At 39.9% G+C, this 17,870-nt stretch overlaps 1 protein-coding gene across 2 annotated transcripts in view; it reads right to left on the bottom strand.

Annotated features, from left to right (window-relative positions):
- GPC6 (glypican 6) overlaps positions 1-17,870 on the bottom strand; it is a 1,097,931-nt gene that overhangs the window by 809,036 nt on the left and 271,025 nt on the right. The window lies entirely within an intron of this gene.

Raw genomic sequence — 17,870 nt, forward strand, 5'->3', positions numbered from 1 at the left:
AACAAGGAGTCTGGTGGCACCTTAAAGACTAACAGATTTATTTGGGCATAAGCTTTCGTGAGTAAAAACCTCACTTCTTCGGATGCATAGAGTGAATGCCTGCATCTGTAACTTTCACTCTATGCATCCGAAGAAGTGAGGTTTTTACTCACGAAAGCTTATGCCCAAATAAATCTGTTAGTCTTTAAGGTGCCACCAGACTCCTTGTTCTTAGTGTTATTCTAGGCACCTAAAAATTAGGCGTTATGATGTCAGTATCACAATGCCTAAGTCCCTTTGTGGATCTGGCCTTAGGCATTGCAACTTTTTTTTTAGAAACCTAACCACACAGTGGAATCCACAAATCCTGGGATAAGCACCTAGGCTCCCCACACAATGCATGGGGAGTAAAAGTGTGTCTACACTGCAGCTGGGAGGTGTGACTTCTAGCCTGGATAGACAGATTTGTGCTAGCACAGCTCAAAATAGCGCATTAAAAAATAACTGCAGCACTGGAGAGGACATGAGCTAATCACCAAAGTCCAAGCCTGCCTGACCACTTGGGTCTGAGCTGAAGTGGCTAGCCAGAGTTGCTACCTGTGCCGCAACATCCAGAAGGCTATTTTTAGCCTGCTAGCTCAGCTAGAGCTAGCTCAAATGTCTACCCAGGCTAGGGATCATGCCTCCCACTGCAGTGTAGACATATCCCTAGGTGCCTGAGAATGGGGTCCACAAAAGTCAGCATCCTAGACTTTGGCACGCTCTTCTCTAGAGTTTCACTGTTTTTCCAAAACCACACAGGTGGAGGGAAAGACCAAGGAGTAACCTTCTGCGTGTGGTATTGATGTTCTTTTTAGCTGTATGGAAAGTATGACAGTTGCTAGAAGTTACACAATTAAATAGAAAATAACTCCTTAATGAGTCTGATCAGCTCAGCTCAGTCTTGGAGGGCCTATTTTCACATCACAAAACCCACCAAAGACAATTCTAAATATTTTAATATTAACGGCTATTAGAAAAGGGGCAAAATTTGTGAAGGTATTTAAGTGATTCAGTAACCTAAGGTGCCATTGCCTTCCAATGGGACTCTGGCTCCTAAACCATGTAAATGCATCTGAAAATGTTACCCAATAACTAATTATCTTTTAGTTCCTGAGAACGTGGCTATTTATGAGTAAAACAAATAAATGTCAGGACAAGAAAGGGAAATTTACTTTTTGAATGTTGCTTCCAGTCTAAGCCCTATGAATACGTAGACATCTGTGTTCAATGATTATTCTCTCAACTTTGAGTAACACAACAGAGTTTGAAATCTAAATTTACCACTGAAGGAAACATCAACTCCGTTCATACTTTTATTTTCATGATGGATGTTTCTTCTTATTTCCTATGCACACATTAATTGCAAAAAAACAAACAACAAACAAAAAAACACACACACAGAAAAATTATATCTTTTAATGCCACATTATTCCTGTATAACAAGATTATTATTCAGATGTTTGCTATAAGTGTATTTGGAATTACTTCTGATTTGATGGTATACAGAGGTTGGAAGAAAGGAGATCAGAGAGAAAAAGGGACAATCTGAGGGATGGACACCTTTTTCAGGAAGAAAAAATTCTGTATCCTTGCCATTCCATATTTACCAATGGATGGAGTTGCTCACTCATCTTATTGTGTAGCCATCTCCAATTAGTTTGTCTAGTTGCAGACTCACAGGCTCCAAACCTGCTGAGATCCCAAGTATCTGAACCCTCAGTGGAATTGGTTGGAGCAGGTGTAACAATGAGAACAAGAACAATCCAATTGTGTGAAAAGGTAGTCAAGTATTGCCAGCCCCGACAAGTCAGTCATTATGAGTCAGTTTCCCACCCTTCCCCAACACTCAGGAAAAAAAAAATAAAAGTACATTTAAAAAAAAATTAAATACTGTTTTTGAACCTTTGGAGGGCACTTTTTCAATCTTTTCTCTGCAACCATGGAGGCTAGAAACTGACGTAAAAAAATAAGAAACTTAAGCTGAGTTTCTCACATATTCACATCTGACTCCATGAGCTAGGATGTAAGAAATACACCAAATACCACAACTCCTTGTAGGCTGCTGCTGGCCTGTATCCTCTGCCCAAACAGGATTGACACCACCCATGTCTTGAAAACCCCCTTTTCCCTCAAGGTATCATTTATTGGTGTTACTGACAATCTTCAGCAAGAACTCAAAACTAACAATTCAACATAACTCTTCCTTGCCCAAGCCTCCCTGCTTCTGGCAGGCCTTTCCAGTCATCCTAAAGCCATCTGCTGAGGTGGGGAGTCCCCTTCTCTTCTCCCCGGTCCTTCCCCCAGGCTCCAAGACCTGCCACAGAAGCCAACTTGCCTTCTGTAGCTCTCCCTCCCTTCCTTGAGCTCTTTCAGTTTTTATAAGAACCAGGTACTCATCAGGTAGTCACCCTGATCCCTTCTAAACTACTAGGCCCCAACATGTTTTTAATGGGTCCCCAAGCACCCTTGCCCTTAAAAGACAGATTACTTGTTACACTTTTGATAAAATCGCAAGAGTTGGCAACACTGGTTAGGAGCAGTAAATATTTACATTGTGTCAAAAGAATACAATCCCATTTTAGTTATAAAGGGAAGAAGAGTTAAAAGTCTAATGGAACAAGAAGAGGAAGATCGGAAATGCATGAGAATATGTGTTAGTGACTAGAAGTTTGAACTCTGTCTTTAATTAATTTTTGATTCTTCCACAATGGGTTATTTCACCTGAATCAGTACGGTTTCTAAAATGTTTAACAAGCCAGCATGGATAAAGTCAGAGTTTTCCCAAGTCTTATGAGTGACACTCAAAGTACTGAACCAGACTGTTGTGGAAAAATAGGAAACACAGAATTTGCCTAATGGATCAGACCAGTGATCCATCTAATCTGATATCCTGTCTGATAATGGCTAGCACTAGATGCTTCAGAGGCAGGGATAAGCAACCTCATTTTATGCAGATGTGGAATACCCTACCCCCTGCATTGTCTCTCCTAATCCCCAACAGAGATGGATTTACACTCAGAGGCATGACATTTAATATCTCTTCCAATATTTGTTAGCATTAGCTATAAGAAATCTGGATAGTCTCATTCTTCATAAAATGGCCAATCCCTTTGGAATCTTGGTAATGTGTTTGCCTCAATGACATCCTCTGATAATAAATTGGTACATATTGCTGAAAATAGTTTCCTTTATTAATTCTGAATTTGCCAACTTTTAGTTACATTCAATGTTCCCTTGTTCTTGTGCCAGAAAACAGGAAGAACAGAAGCTCTCTCTTCTCTATTCCATTCATTATTTAATATGCTTTTATCATATCCCTTCTAATTTGCCTTATCTAAAGTTAATCCCAATCTTTTCAATCTGTCTTCCCATGAGAGTGTTTCCAGACCCTTAATCATTTGTCACCCTTCTCTGAACCCCTTTTAAATCTTCAATATCATTTTTGAGATGAAGTGACCAATGTTGCATTTATTTATATTGTGTCAAAATAATACAATCATTTTAGTTATAAGGAGCAAAAGAATTTAAAACCTAACTACTGAAGAAGAGAGGAGGTTCAGAGATGAAACTGAATCACTGTGTTGTCTAAAAAGCCGACAAGACAGCCAGATCCCTTTTCTGAGTTAATCGTTAATTTAGAACCATGTAAGACAAGTAGTTTCAGTTTTCCTCCAAACTGTATTACTTTGCATTTACCAACATTTCACTTCATTTTTTGTTAGGTCCCTCTGTAGTTCTTCACGATTCTCTCTGCACTTGACTCACTTAAATAACTGAATAATCTGCAAATTTTGCTACCTGAATGCTCTCCTATTATTAATCAACATGTTAAACACTGTATCTAGTATGGCACATTGAGACACACTGTTGTTTACTTTTTGCCATGATTGACCATTTATTCCTACTCTTTGTTTCCTGTCTCTTAACCAGTTTTTGATCCATGACATTACTTTCCTTTCACTACATGATGACTTAGTTTCTTTAGTTTCATGTCTACTTTATTTTCACCCAGTCTTTCTGTAGACCCAACAGGAAACATGCTGAGTCTAATATTGTTGAGCCAAAGAAGGCAACCAACTGAGGCCTTGATCTGGAAACCATGAAATGCCACACAGATTTCAACCACTGTGACAAAAAACAAAGTGAAAGATATCTCAAACTCCAGGAAATTAAAGTTTGAGTGGGTAACTTGGAAAATATATCATAAGATTTCGATACTATCTGGGACGGTGAATATACTAGAATAGCAAATATACTGGATTAATGGGAAAGGACAGAACCAAAAAGTTAGGCATAGACAAAGCTTGTAATAGGAATGAGCTGTTTACAGAAGAAAGACATCTGCTTTCCCCCTAATACTTAGGTTGTGTTGGACAGGGCCTCTAAATACCTACCATCTCATTGTCCAATAATCTCTGCCTGATTATTTCTGCATGGTGAATCTCAACCATCAGTTCAACCAAGAACAGTATTATTCATCTGTGAAATGCTCATTACAAGGAATAGCACAGGAGTGCAGACTGCAGAGAAACTGGAGAATCAGAATAGCAATCAAATGAGTACACAGTGACATTTTTCAAAAAGGAATAAATTGCTAATTTAGGGGGTCTCATAGGAAGGAAGAAATCCCAATCTTTTTTTCACCCAGTTCACATGCAGGTACACTTTTGAAGTCAGGCTTCTATTTTTAAGCCATTCAGGGAAGATGAATCTTTTCTCAATGCAAAAAGAGTGGATACCTTAGCCAAGATGGAGATTTAATAGATGAAAAACTGGAAAAGAAAGAATATCTCCAAATACAACAGATAAGTGAACATGAATCCATACTAAACCAATTAGTAACATGGTATGCATACACTGTTAAGCAGCCAAAAGTTGGCTGTAAAATATTTAGTTACCAGGGTAACATATATTATTTTATTATGTGGCATTTTCTAACCCAGGTTGTGACAGGAACAAGTATTAGGACTATTTAACTGGACAAATTTTGAAAGCTGGTATTATGTATTATGGCATACATTGAAATCAGGAGAATAAAATGTTTGCATTATACATACAATATTTCAGTTCAATCTTATTGTCAGTTGATGGCATGCTCTTGTACTGGAGAAGTTCATGTATTGGGCCTATATCCCTGGCACTTCACGGTCTGTGAATGGGTGGGAACAAGAGGGAGAGATAGGGCTGAGGCTCTTAGACTGGTAACCCTAGAAACAGCATGGATCATTTCCAAGTATGCCCCAGTGAAGCACTTAGCACTGTCATGGTGTCTTTTTGTGAGTAATATACAGCACATTCACATAACTAAACATGATTTTTGCTCTGCATGTGTTACAGTGTTGTGTTCACTTCCTCTTTGAGTCATCCCAGAAGGATGGGATTTAATTTATTCCTCCCCGATACAGAACACACTAAAGATTTCAGGTCCCTTTAGGACTACTGTATGATCTCTCTGAGGCTACCTCTTCACTAGGCAGGGGGATCGATTTAAGATACGCAAACATAGTATGTACCTGTTATAATTTTGATTATGGTTTATTTGCCTTTCTTCTCAATAAGAGCTCTGGTAATTTTAGTAAAATATAATGTTACAGTTGTCAAAAAGAACAGGGGATTTAAAGTGACAAATACTGGAAAGTTGGTCACCCGACTGGAAACAATGGTAATTATTCTAAATTGTTGTTCAGAAAGATTCCCCATGACTCCTTAGCTTTCAGTGGGTTTTGTCTGTAAATTTAAAGTCCATCACTCCAAGAGTCATGAACAATTCAGGATGCTGACTTATTACATGATTGACCTGATCAATTAGCCATCTTGGTAGGTTACAGAAACAAATTTACTAGATGGTAAATCCAAATATACTCTCCAATTTACATTGGAAGCAATGTTTACTATAAAACTATTCTAGTCAGAGTCTCAAAATAACTTATTTATTCCTAAAATTAGTTACTGAAGTCAAGTCAATGCACTTTTTTTTTTTCAGGAAAAAAATAAAGATCAGCCTTTATTTTTGTAAGATATGTGAAAACATTCATTTCCCAGTCAGAGTACTTTAGCATAACTGCTTCCAAGAGAAACAAGCTCTTTCTTGCTACATTTTCCAGCTGAATGCAAGCTGCAAGGACTGAAATAGGGTCATGACCAAGGCTGGTCCGAAGTTTTCCATCTAAGCAACTGAGAGCAAAATCAGGCATAAGAGTCCAAATACCCAAAGAGGGTGTTTGATAAACAAGTACATCTTCACAGCTCTCATGCTATATATCTTAGAAACACTATACATATTCATGTCTAGGTTTGCAATAAATACTATTCATGTCAGGTATGCCATTTTGTGAGTAGTATGTTTTGCTCTATTCTAGTATATCTTGGTTCTGGATTGGTTATAATAATTGTTAATAATCTGGATTTTAATGTATGTGTGAACGTTATATTACAAGGTCAGAGTTGGCTCTTGCAATGGCTTGGTGCACTAGGAGCTTTAGCCCGCACTATCAGTTTTAAGGTCTGTTTCAAATTCATTGAGCACTTACCTCTCCTTTATCCTTTGAGCGTTCAAAGTCAATCCTTGACATCTCCCCAGCATGATTTCATTTATTCTCCGTTTGCAATAAAGCATACACTGGCTCCTTCACATGACAGTAATAGTCCTTGTGTGACATCAGCAGTGGGTGCCACTTGTTTACAAACAATTAATAAATCAGCCTCTACTAATTAATAGCCCCATAGGATACTTCTTCCTCAATTTTATTTTTTTGTACCAAGGGTCATAGAATAAGGTATTTCCTCCCCAACCAACGGGGTATAACTTCCTCTGTATAGGGAATTTCAAACACTGAACAAAGTAACTTGGCTGGAGTACACATGAAAATGGAGCCACTTCTGAAACACACAAGAGAAGAAAGACTTCCAAATGGATGGTCTTCTGCTTAAAGAACTGAACTGGGACTCAGGAGATCTTTGTTCAAGTCCCAGCTCTTTTACAGACTGAATCACTTCATCTCTCTGTATCTCAGTTCCCAATCTATAAAATGAAGATAAAACTTCCTGTCTCTCACCATGTGTCTATCTTGTCTATTTTGACTGTAAGATCTTCAGGTCACAGGCTGTTTTATACTATGTGTATGTGGAGTCCCTAGAACAATGGTGGTCCAATCTCATTTGAAGCCTCTAGTCTAGGGCTACTGGCCATATTAATACAAGTAACAACAACAAAGGCCACAAAAATGTTAGAAAGGCAAATCCTTAAACTGAAGTAGGAGGACACCTGTAAGATCGTTCCTCCCATGGCCAGTTAAGGATTTTTTGAGACAAACTATGCAAAAAATACTGGCCCGATCACCACTAGGTTGCATGACTATTATTTATTTGTAGAACATCAATAATGTGGTAAAACCAAAAATTTTCAAACTTGGGATCCTTGAATTAGGTTCTTATTAGGCATTAAGAATTCCCTATTTAGACACCAAAAGTGGCAGCCTGAATTTCAGATTTTGTGAATACTTGAGACTCACATGCTACTGGAATGGGCTATAAGAGTGAGCTGAGGGCCCACTGTCCTGTAAAAGATTTATCGGGGGTGTTACAACCTGCGAGTGGGTGCCCTTGCTGGATCACAGAGGAAATACAGATGCAGTTGCCCTGGACTGTAACACCCCCGATAAATCTTTTACAGGACAGTCGGCTCTCAGCTCATTCTTATTCCCCATTCCAGTAGCATGTGAGTGTACACTGTATTTCCTCTTAGTGGTCCAGCAAGGGCACCCACTCTCAGGCTTCCAGCTCCCAAGGTGTTGCCTTTCTATGGGAACCTGCATCTCTTTCTCACTTCCATGGTATTTCCTGGCTGCACAGTTCCCTGCCTTCCCTGTGTTATTCCTAGCAGACACAGGATGCCCAACACACCTGTTTGCTTTCTCTTCAAAGACTGATAACAAAATGATTGTCAACAGTTCTAACACAGTTCTTTCTATGCAAGCCTACTCTGATGAGAAAAACACTACAAAGAAAACATTAAACACAGTAAAAGAACCTACACATGTGCTAATAAGCTTATCAACCATCAACCCAACTCTTAACACAGGCTCTGGCAGAAGCAGTCCTTCAACTACCCATCCAAGGGATTACCTTTGTGGTCCCAAGTTCCATCACAGCCTCAGCTCAAATGGGCCGTGCCACTGCCCGCAGCTCCCATTGGCCAGGAACGGCGAACCGTGACCACTGGGAGCTGCGGGGGGGGCCGTGCCTGCAGATGGTCAACGTGAACAAAATGTCTCGTGGCCCGCCAGCGGATTACGCTAATGGGCCACGAGCTGAAGGTTGCCGACCCCTGGAGTACACAATGAGTCTCTCCCCTGGGCTTAACTTCGAAAGTTTGGCTGTGAGAAAGGATGGGGGGGGGGGGATTTGCATTTTCTCACCTTCTCCCCCCATTTCTGAGGAAATCCACTTCAAAGGGCTTTTTGGAACAATACATGTGAAATTCCTAACACATTCCAGTGATTGCATTAACTTGGGCTGCCTGCTAAACAAGTTCCATGCAATCTCATAATAGTATATAAATATCTGCATTTTTACTATAATGAACTCCAAAAGGCACTAAGTTAAACTTTATTAAATTTAATTTAATTAAGTAAGGTTTGTCCACAATGTCATGGGGGGATTCAGGACAAAGCAGGCCTACCAACCATCACTTAAAAAGCCCAGACATGTGGGGACCTGTCAGCAGAGATTAGTAGGGAACAGCGTGGTTACACCTTTAGGCTAAGGTTGCTTTTTTTGTTTTGTTTTGTTTTTTTGTTAAGGAGAGTTGAGTGTGGGAATGTTGTAACCATTCCCTGCAGCTGTTGCTTTGGACTGAAGAGTCAAAGTTATTTCCCCCCGCCTTTAAAGCAATTCTGATCTGTTAGGGGAAAGAGATCTCTCTCAATCACCTCAGAAGATAGGGAAAATAAAAGCATCAAGAAAACTAATGCAGCATATGTTGCACTTTGTAAACTTGCTCTTACTAAGTCACCACCTGTTTTGTAAAATTCTAGCCATTTTCAATATGCTCCCATCTCCAGTGCAATTTGACACGCCCATGTGGAGCAATATCCCAGAGCAGACAGTGGAAGGAATCAAAGCCAATAAATCTAAGGCGCTGCACATAAGTTATTTCCCCCCTCCACTTTCTTTTTCATCTGTTAGGCCACCACCCAAGTCTGCGGCTATCTTTCCTACATACAGGTAATCCAGGCCACTAGTAATGAAAACAGTTGTCTATCAAACAATCTAACCATTCCCACAGAGCAGATGGGATCTTTGTATTCTTGCTGTGCCGTGCCATTAACTGAATCCCCTCACCTGCATTTGCCTGAAGGTCTGATTTATTTGCTGAGAGCTCCTCGAGTCAGCAGCAACTCATCTTACCGATGATGGCCATGCCATCTCCCCTTGATCCCAGCAGAACATTCTGTTCCGCTTCATCGACTCCCAAGCTTACAGGAGGAAAAAGCTGAATATCTGTTTTCCGAGCATAGGGCCAATTCTTTCAAAACAAGTTTTTAGTCATGGCTCAAGTTTCCACATATTCAGCTGACCCTTGTACACTTTAAAATACCCAATCTCAAGGTGATAATGCTACACTAAATCTATTGCTACCCTCTTTTCTTCACTTAATCCATGTTCAACTATATCTCAGAAATGCCATCTTCAACTACTGTCGCTGGTAGCTAAACACATTTTTAGCAATGAAAAATAATAGGCTTAAGGAAGACTGATTTGGATAAATGTATTATCAGATGTTATTTACAGAAGAATAAAATGAGTTTCATATTCCATTGCAAACACACATCTAATGCAAAGAAGTGTAAACAACGTCAAGGCAATCTTTAAACTTTTATGTCAAACCTCCACTTTAGTGCACAGTGTCACTTACGGGGGTTGAAGGGAATTGAAATAAGACTCACAGAATCCTCCTGTGAAGTAAGTAGGTCAACTCTCTGTACACCTGTGGATGTTATCACTCTTAAGTGGCTAACCAACATAATTAACAACTTTGGCAAAGCTCCAAACAGAATTTCAGGAATAAATTACATTATGAAATGTTGATAGCAAGATTCCACATAGAGTCACATTATTTCCTGGAGCTGAGTATGTCATTGCATATCATTTGTTTTATTAACTTAACCTATTTTTCTATTCACAAATTACCTGAAAGTGGTTTGGAATTCATCTGCTGCACAAAATTATTTGCTGGATAATTCTTGGTCATAAGCAATTAACTGTATAAAATATTCTAAATCTGAGATATATTGGTTGGTTTTGATTCTACAAAAATCAATGTGTTTCTGATTCCAGATAAACGTTCCAATCCAGGTGATTAAATTTGTACAAGTAGACCTTCAAACCTGTACAGATCCCATTAGATTCATTGAGTCCCATGTGGGCGAATGGTTCTGCCTTCATGTATTGAATTCTAGGATCAGGGATCAGACAAGTAGTTTTCAGTATCAGGATTCTGATGCAAATACTCATGTTTACAAGTAGTCCACAGTTCAATTATTTTGTATAATATTCCTGTATAGGAATAGGGTCTCTCATAGTGCCCTTTTCCTACTGGATTAGGTTTTGCTCTTGCAGAGTCATCTTACTCCCTGGAGTAATTCTGTCTTGAGCTGTCTCACAAAATGCAGGGGAGTGGTTTCCAGCAGAGGTTAGTTGGTTTTATTTTAAGCCTTCTTAACAAAACTAATCAAAACCTTGCAGAAAGAAAGCATGTACAGACCAAGTAGTCTTTTCCCAAAGTCGGTCCCTCTCACCAGTAACTTCAGAAACCCCAAATTTCCTAACTCCTACCTCAGCACCTTGTAGGGTGACCAGATGTCCCACTTTTATAGGGACAGTCCCGATATTTGAGGCTTTTTCTTATATAGAAGCCTATTATCCCCCACCCCTGTCCCAATTTTTCAAACTTGCTGTCTGGTTACCCTAGCGCCTCGATGATAAAGGACTTCAGAAATCACATGCACAGAAGGGAGATGGTGGAGTAATTCCTCTCTGCAGTAGCCCCCGGGCCCTCAGCTTTCTGGAGAATGTTGCAGTCTCCTCCCTCCATTTCCTGCTGCCCTCTTATAAGGATCATCTAATTAAGTTCCAGCTCTTTCTCAGGTGCAGCAGGTGGCGCTAATCAGTCAGCCCACAAGCTGTAGGTCTCTGCCCACTGAGAAATGGTATCCCTTCTACCTTCACAATTACTTTTAGATGTGCTGTTTTTGCAGACATTCCTGCCAGTAAACTCATTTGCTATAATAGTCACAGAAAGTGAATGCAGAAGGTGCAGCTAAAATGAATTGATTTTCATACAAATATTTACAGGAGTGAAAGGTATTTTCACAGTTTTAGGCTTTTTCCTTCCATAATAGCAAGTACCTTATCTATAAGAATCACATAGGTCATATTAAAAGGCAGAGGCATGAAAGAGTCTTTTGTCCTGCAGGGGGATAGAAACAGCACCTGCTTACATCAGTATGAAGTCACAGGGATTTGACATCAAATGCATTCCATTACCAACTCAAGGTCTAGTGCAGAGGTGGGCAAACTACAGCCCGTGGGCCACATCCGGCCTGTGGGACCCTCCTGCCTGGCCCCTGAGCTCCTGGCCCGGGAGGCTAGCCCCTGGCTCCTCCTCTACTATTCCCCCTCCCACAAGCCTCAGCTCACTGCGCCACCGGCACAATGTTCTGGGTGGCCACGCAGCACAGCTGCAGAACCGCAGCGTGAGCCGGTGCTCTGGGTGGCGTGGTAAGAGGGTAGGGGAGTTCGGGGTGGTGGTCAGGGGGTGGGGGTGTGGATAGCAGTCAGGATGGTCAGAGGGCGGGGAACAGGGATGGGGGCAGGGGAGGGCAGTCAGGAAGGTGAAGGGGGGTTGGATGAGATGGCGGGGGGCAGTCAGGGGCAGGGGTCTGGGAGCGGTCAGGGGACAGGGAGTGGTGGATGGAGCAGGAGTCTCAGCGGGGCTGTCAGGGACAGGGGGGTTGGATGGGGCAGGAGTCCTGGGGGGCTGTCAGGGGGCGAGAAGCGGGGGGGGGTCAGATAGGGGTCAGGGGCTGGGCCACGCCTGGCAGTTTGGGAAGGCACAGCCTCCCCTAACCAGCCCTCCATTCAATTTTGGAAACCCGATGTGGCCATCAGGCCAAAAGTTTTGCCCGCCCCTTGTCTATTGTGTCTGAGAACTTACTCATTGGCCCTATGGTAAAAAAAATAATAATAATAATGCAACAACATAGAATAGTTAGTGTTTCAGATGTAATTTCTTAAAGAACTGCAGCAAGGGGTTCAACTCATGTTGTCACCTTTGTTCTCTCTTCTAGTAAGCACACATCAGCACTCTCCCTCACTCTTGCTGTTATTTTCTCCAGTCATGTGCCACACTCCATGCTCATCCCTGAATGAACTGAGCTAAAACAGCCCTCCTAAAACACACTAAATTATGTTTAAATCATCAGCAGCATTACTAGGCCCAAATTCAAAAATTGCTACAAATAGCTCCTACTTCCATTGAGGTTAGCCGTAATTGCACTTGTTCACTTCCGGGATGAATTGGGTCTCCATGTATAAAACCAAACCTGCGTAAGATACACTTGTTTTGCATCAAATCCAGAATCATTGCAACTTTCCCTGCTTGATTGTTATCTGACCCACTTCCACTTACCAGGTTAAACGTCACTAATCACTTTCACTGCTGAATTTGGCCCATGGGGAGCAGCTCTACTTGGGTGCAAGAATCCTCTTGTCTTGGCAGGATCTTTCCACTAAACTTCTTAATATTGCTTCAGTTTTTCCTGGCAATTCCTCCACTGTCAGGTCAGCATATGGTTCCAGCAGCTCTGGCCCGTCCTCAGCTCCCCAAAGGCCTGCAGCAGTCTCCCAGCTCAGGAGCAAGCAGGAGGCATCTGACTCCACTGGCAGATGCAGCCCAACTGAGCTCCCAGACCCGCCTTTTATATTTCCAGTCCCACACACTGACTTCCAGTGGGAGGGGTGAGCATGGCCTGGCTCCGCCCACCAAGGCTCAGTGAGGGGTTCCTCCCCCTGCAGGTCCGTGGGAGGCCACATCGCTTCACTACATGCCTGTAATAATGTCTCATTGAAACCTACTATTCCTTAGAATCATAACTCTACCATTTCATGATCACTTTCACCCAAGCTGCCTTCCACTTTCAAATTCTCAACCAGTTCCTCCCTATTTGTCAAAATCAAATCTGGAACAGCCTCCCCCTTAGTAGCTTTCTCCACCTTCTGAACTAAAAAAGTGATCTCCAATACATTCCAAGAACTAGTTGGATAATCTGTGCCCTGCTGTACTATTTTCCCAACAGATGTCTGGGTAGTTGAAGTCCCATATCACCACCACGTCCTGTGCTCTGGATGATTTTGTTAGTTGTTTAAAAAAGCCTCATCCACTTCTTCTTCCTGGTTAGGTAGTCTGTAGTGGACCCCTACCATGAGATCAGCCTTGTTTTGTACCCCTTTTATCCTTACCCAGAGTCTTTCAACATGTCTGTCTCCAATTTCCATCTCAACCTCAGTCCAAGTGTATACATTATTATTATATATAAGGCAACACCTCCTCCCTTCTACAAGTATGTTGTCAATGTGCATTTCTGAGTATGTTACAAGTATCTGAAATTCAGAATTTGAAATTTGACCTATTTTGATTAGAAATATAGGCCACGTGGTATGTTTATGTCATGACTGAATGAGCATCACTTGGAATCATGTTTTTAGTACAAATGCTTGCAATTATTAATTCAAACATTGCTTTTAATGAATTCTCTAATATTTGCTTAAAATTCAGTGTCTGAGTCATCATACTTGCCAGTAAACTCACCTACTACATTCTGCATAGACAGCCAATGCAAGAAGGACCTAACTATGGTCAAAGCAAGTTAACTGAAAGTTTCATACAAATATAAAACAAACATTTTTGCAATATTTGCCCTTATCTTGACACCAGTGGGAAATAAAACTGATCAAGACTCACCAAGAATGACCACCTCATTCCTGTATTTTAATACAAAGGGATTTGTCTAAGTTCTGTCTGAATTAATCACCACAAAAGTAACAAAACTATGAACTTCAAGTCAGCTTATAATTATATTTCTCAACATTATTCTATCAAGAGTGAAACACTTAACAACTCTAAGTGTATTTTTTTGTACTGAGTCACACCTCAGTTATTGTCTTTGACCTCCATAGGGTTGCATGGTGGTCAAAGTCAGTGCAGAATTTTGCCTTATGACTCCAAGCAGAAAGTTTCACAGATACTTGATCTTTAATATCTTCCAGAACTATAATGAATCACCAAAAATAGCTCATATCAGTATTCTCATGCAGCAAATCCAAGAGCTCAGTGTTAGCTTGCTGACATCTGTCTGAAAAGTTTAATGCAATCACAGAATGATAATAAAAAAAAGCAGTCTCTATCAAAATTATTTAAATATATTGGCTTCACTGATAATACCATTATCGTGGAACGCAGGACACAGCGATAATTATAGGCTCCACAGAGGCAAAAGTTAATGCGTGCCTGATAATGGAGAGCTTTGCACAAATGAAAAAGTAAGAGATAAAAACAACAGAGCAGTGTGTAAGACCTAGGACTAGATTCTGCTCTCTGTTACACCAATATAATCTGTAATAATTCCATTTCCTATTTAGTGGAGTTACTGCTGATTACACCAAGGTAAAATAGAGTAAATTTCCTGCCCCCGCCCAGCATGCTGTGATTTCTTTCAGAGTAAATGAAATGAATAAACTAAATGGAAACTGAAAGCATTTCATTTATCTGGCTGGAAGTGAGTGGTTCTGACCATCCTCTACTATTCTGCAGTTCCTTTGTTAACTACTACTTGACTGTGCTTTTAATATTGCATATTACAGGGGTTCTCAAACTGGGGGTCAGGACCCTTCAGGGGGTCGCAAGGTGGTATTATGTGGGGGGGGGGGTCGCAAGCTGTCAGCCTCCACCCTAAACCCTGCTTTGCCTCCAGCATTTATAGTGGTGTTAAATATATTTAAAAGTGCTTTTTAATTTATAAGGCGGGGTCACACTCAGAGGCTTGCTATGTGAAAGGGGTCACCATTACAAAAGTTTGAGAACCACTGGTATATTATACAAGCCAAAGGGCTTGACCCTGCAAGCGTTTAAAAACATGGTTAACTTTACTGACATGTGAAATCCCACATCAACTCACACAGTATTGGGCTCAATATCTGGGTGCATCATAGTGTGTTATAGTATTTTATTGGTCTACAATTTATTACACCAGCTCAGTTATCCAAGTTGCTACTTCCTCTTGTTCCATGTGCATTTTATCTGTATTTATTCTTAAACTCTGACTTACATGCACCATCCATGTATATCCGAAATACTGGCAGATATGTCAACATCAAATCAATGTGTAAATCTGTGCCTGCATTTGGGCCCTATGCTAAAGAAGAGGTGCCTATGTAACTGCTGACTTTGCAGCAACAGTATTAGGTATAATCAATGCCATGGCAAATCCTCCGATGAATCTATTTTCTGTGGTGAGCAAGTGACTATTGCCACATAGGAAGATCCAGAATATCACAGCCAAGTGAACCTCAATGCTGAAATTTAACTTGCCCCTGAAATCCATAAAATATAGAAATAATATTCACATTTTTAACAACTGGTGTGAATAGGGGCAGCACAAATTACTTATATGTGGCAATAAAGTGAGCCAGCATTTGGCATAACTAGCTAAAATTCTACAAGCCATAGTCAGGCAAAACTCAATGACTTGAAAAAGGAGTTTTGCTGATTAAGGACTAAAATAAGAACTTCAATATTTGCTCAAATGAGTTAAGGATTTTCATAACCTATGTCGTTCAGAAATTCAGAATTCTCTCATAGAACACTGTGAAGCAGGATTATTTTAGATTTATATCTTGAACAAATGCTTGACTGTGTTACTCAAATATTCCTGTGAAAACTAATTTTTTCCCCTCTATCTTAATATACTGTAAGAGTATTTTTACTCTTGTCCATCAAAATCCATGGCACAGAATAGCAATCACTGCTTAATAAATAAATAAATAAATAAATAAAACCTAGTTGTAATGTGTTACTAAGACACATTTCTGCTTAAACCTGCAATCTGAAATCTCTAGTCTGGATTTATGAATGGTTCAGCAATTCAGTTAATTTTACTCAGGTGTGGACAATGACATTGCTTGTGATAAAGAAAAGAATTACACTTTGAAAAAATAAAGGCAACATAGCTTACCATTAAATTCTGCCATGCTGCTCTGAGAATGTCAGCTAAGTGTGCACAAATATATGTATATTCCTGTTACAGTTAAATATACTAATTACTTACAAAGCAACTTGATGTTACTAGGAAACATAGAACACAGTGACAAAGGGCACAGATGGTAATGAAAGAAGTACCTCTTATCACAAATGACTAATACCAGAGTTGCCCAAGTAACCAGATAATCTCCTAAAAATGTATGCTTTGACATTCACTTATCAATGCTTCTAAAATGCAGCTCTTATCATGCCTGCACAACAAATTTCAATTTCCTATAAATAATGAATATGCAGATTCCTCCATTATTTTTAGGTCTCATTTATTTCTTCTTTTAAGCTGAATGCATCCAGGAAAAAAAAAAAAAAAAAAAAAACCTTGCTGTGGATAGATTCGTATTCCTGAAAGGGTTAGATAGTAGCTTCACCATTCTGTCTTTTTTTTTTTAAGCTTCTCACCTCCAACTCTGGTGCTTTGGTTAATATTTTCCCCTTTAGATTCAAGGTCCGGGAAAATCTTTTTAGTCATTTCTCTCTTCTCCCCTCAAATTGTTTTTTGTACTTTCTTGACAGCATACCTTCTTCATCCGCATTTTGCCACACTAACTGTGATATTTAAAGATACATTGAGATGATTATTTATTAGAGAACCAAGGCATGTTTCAGTTTTACTTTATATGTATATATTGCTAGGAAATCCCAGAAAGCGTCAGCACCTTATTGGACCTGATTTTTTCCACTGCTTTGCAGCTTGTGTAGTCATTTACATCTCTGAAGTGAGTGCAAATGGATATAAAAAGCTACCATTTTGATTTAGTGAAGTTTGACACTTATTTTGCACAAATGTAGATGGCCACACAGGCTGAAAGGCAGTGAACCATCGGGGCCTACTTTATTTGGATTGATCAGAAAGAGTTTACTTTTTTTTACCTTCACCCTCTGAAACTCTTACTCTGACTAAGGTCAAAAGGGACCATCATGACCAAACTGGCTGTGGAGAACATCTGTACCATTTTCATCTACAAAGGCATGCAATGTCATTTTGGGAGTAAGTCACTTCTGATTTCTTATTTTAATGTATCAATTTATCAATCTGCTGAATACTTTAGACAGAACTCAGTTCAGAATGTGTGACAAGTGTAACAGATCTCATTGGAAATTCAACATATCCGTTATGGAGTTTGTCTGGAAATATATCTGAAAACCCAGTAAAAGAGGGATATTTTTTGGAAGAAATCTGCCAATATCAACAATATTGATTATCTAATGGTAAGTAAGAGACAAAAGGTGATTCCCAATAACCAGCATTTAATGTCAAATTTTAGGGGATAGGATGAATATCTACTACAGAATCTGTATAACACTACACAATTACAGCAGAAAGAAGAGTAATCCTGCTGTGATAATCTGAATATTTCCATCTACCATGTCATATTAGTATGTTAGCAATCACTTAAGAGTAGTATTCAAAAGACCTATGTAATGAATAGATATTTTTTGACTGCTGAGCCTGATGTCTCACAAAGGTTATTAT

Source organism: Trachemys scripta, chromosome 1 (genome assembly GCF_013100865.1).
Source record: "Trachemys scripta elegans isolate TJP31775 chromosome 1, CAS_Tse_1.0, whole genome shotgun sequence".
Lineage (NCBI taxonomy): Eukaryota > Metazoa > Chordata > Testudines > Emydidae > Trachemys > Trachemys scripta.